This window comes from Limulus polyphemus, unplaced genomic scaffold, assembly GCF_000517525.1.
Source record: "Limulus polyphemus unplaced genomic scaffold, Limulus_polyphemus-2.1.2 Scaffold2686, whole genome shotgun sequence".
NCBI lineage: Eukaryota > Metazoa > Arthropoda > Merostomata > Xiphosura > Limulidae > Limulus > Limulus polyphemus.
The window spans coordinates 82820-85675 of NW_013668296.1; positions in this window are offsets into that span (position 1 = coordinate 82820).

Genomic DNA, 2856 nt, shown 5'->3' on the forward strand with positions numbered 1-2856 from the left:
AGGCTAAAAGAAATGTATAATTCAAAAGGAAATAAAATCGGAAATAAACGTGATAGATGATAAGATAGACTGAGATTAAAAGAAAGAAATGTATTATTCAAAACGAAAAAAAAAATGGAAATAAACGTGATTAATAACAAGATAGATTGAGGCTAAAAGAAATGTATAATTCAAAAGGAAATAAAATCGGAAATAAACGTGATAGATGATAAGATAGACTGAGATTAAAAGAAAGAAATGTATTATTCAAAAGTAATTAAAATTGGAAATAAAGATGATAGATGACAAGATAGATTGAGATCAAAAGAAAGAAATCAATAATTCAAAGTAATTAAAATTGGAAATAAACGTGATTAATTACAAGATAGATTGAGAATAAAATAAAGAAATGTATTATTGAAAAGGAATTAAAATCGAAAAAAAAACGTGATTGATGACAAGATAGATTGAGGTTCAAATAAAGAAATGTATTATTAAAAAAAATTAAATAGGAACTAATTGTGATTAATGACAAAAAATATTCAGGTTAAAGAAAGAAATTATTTTATTCAAATGAAATTAAAATCGAATATAAAAGTGATTAATGACAAAAAAGATTGAAGTTAACAGAAAGAAATGTATTATTCAAAGTAATTAAAATCGGAAATAAACATGATATATGACAAGACAGATTGAGGTTAAGAGAAAGAAATGTAGTATTCAAAAAAAACTAAAATGGGAAATAAACGTGATTGATGACAAGATATATTGAGAATAAAATAAAGAAATGTATTATTCAAAAGAAATAAAAATCGGAATTAAACATGATTAATAATAAGATAGATTGAAGTTAAAAGAAAGAAATCTATTATTGAAATATAATTAAAATCGGAGATAAAAGTGATTAATACAAAATAGATTGAGTTTAAAGAATGAAATATATGATTCAAAAGTATTTAAAATCGGAAATAAACATGATTCACAACAGGATAAATTGAGGTTAAATGAAAGAAATGCTTTATTCAAAGTAATTAAAATCGGAAATAAACATGATAGACGACAAAATTGAGGTTAAAAGAAAGAAATGTATTATTCAAAAGGAATTAAAATCGGATATATTCAAAAGGAGTTAAAATCGGAAACAAGCGTGATAGATGGCACAATAGACTGAGGTTAAAAGAAAGAAATGTACTATTGAAAAGTAATTAAAATCGGAAATAAACATGATTCACAACAGGATAAATTGAGGTTAAAAGAAAGAAATCTATTATTGAAATATAATTAAAATCGGAAATAAAAGTGATTAATACAAAATAGATTGAGTTTAAAGAATGAAATATATGATTCAAAAGTAATTAAAATCGGAAATAAACGTGACTGATGACAAGATAGATTGAGGTTAAAAGAAATAAAAGTATTATTCAAAAGGAATTAAAATGAGAGATAAACGTGATTGATGACAGATAGATTAAGCTATTGGAGATGTACAGAGGGATTACAACAATAAGGTTGAAGAAGTATGTTAAGCTTGTAATTACTAGATTGAGATAGTACAAAAGGACATCAATGAAGTTAAAAAATCAACAAAGTGGAAAAGACAATCAGTGATAGAATATAATATTTGAAACGAATTATTAAATGCAAAGATTATAATAGTCATACCCCTTTCTGCATTTGCTCAAGAACTTTAACGAAAAATACAATCTACTACAGGTGTGAAATACGGGAACTTATTTAGTCTACACTTATTACCACTACTGATGTCTCAACTGTAACTGAATGACATTTCTGGACTAGTCCAGCTATGACACAACTAAATCTACTTCCAGAATATAGTTGGCAAGTTCATTATAGAAAATCCAATGACGTTTGATAGGAAGATACCGTAGGAATCATTTCTACGATGAAAGAGTGGAACAGTGATTAACAAGCAATATGTCTTGCTGTCCATTTAACCCTCTCGTTAAGTATAGTTCAAAATGCGTGTTTCACGATCTTTTAAAGTTTTATTCAAAATTTAATTAAACTACTTAATTAATGTATACAAATATAAACTTTGCGTCAAAATGCAATAAATAAGTAAAATTTTAATGTAACTAAGTTTTTAATTTTATAAGGAAGTACGAAAATTATTCATTACAATATACATATTACTAAGGCAAAGCCTAATTTTTATAGCCTTCAATCTAATCTAACCCACTTGCCATGCCCATCTGTCACATCCTCTCTTTCATAGATTGCTAATAGTTCTCTTTGACATTATATACTATATTATGTTTAACCAATAGAGGTTAAGCAAAAGAAAGTTGAAAATGCTCGGGGTGAAGAAAATTATTTTTAATCTTAACATAAAAATCTCTTTGCACTGGGAGCAGTCAATACTCTGACTCCTGCATTCATGGACAAATTTTTAGTAAAAATACTTAGTTAACCAAAAAAGTAGATTTTTTTGTACAAAAGACGTAATGATCTGTTACGTCTCAGATCGTTAGTTAATTTTCCATAAATTCGTTCCGAAGAAACTTTAGCGACACAAGTTTTTTCTTAAATAAAACTGGTTTATTCTTTCTGAATACAACTTTATGATACACTTAGTTTCAACAGTCGCTCTATAACAAACGCTATAACTCGCGTCTCACGAGCTCAACAATACTCCTTCAATTACACTCTCTCTGATTGCAGTTCAATTACTCATTGTCCCGTCACATTGTAACCATCTTATATATACCAGACTATCCCCAATCTAGTAATCTCCCGACAATTCACGAAGGTTCGAGAAAGAAGTGGCGTGATACTAGTCACGTGACCTCGCTGACGCAACACTGCCCCTCCTTAGTATTGTTCGTCCCGAACAATACCCACTTACATTAAACCAAT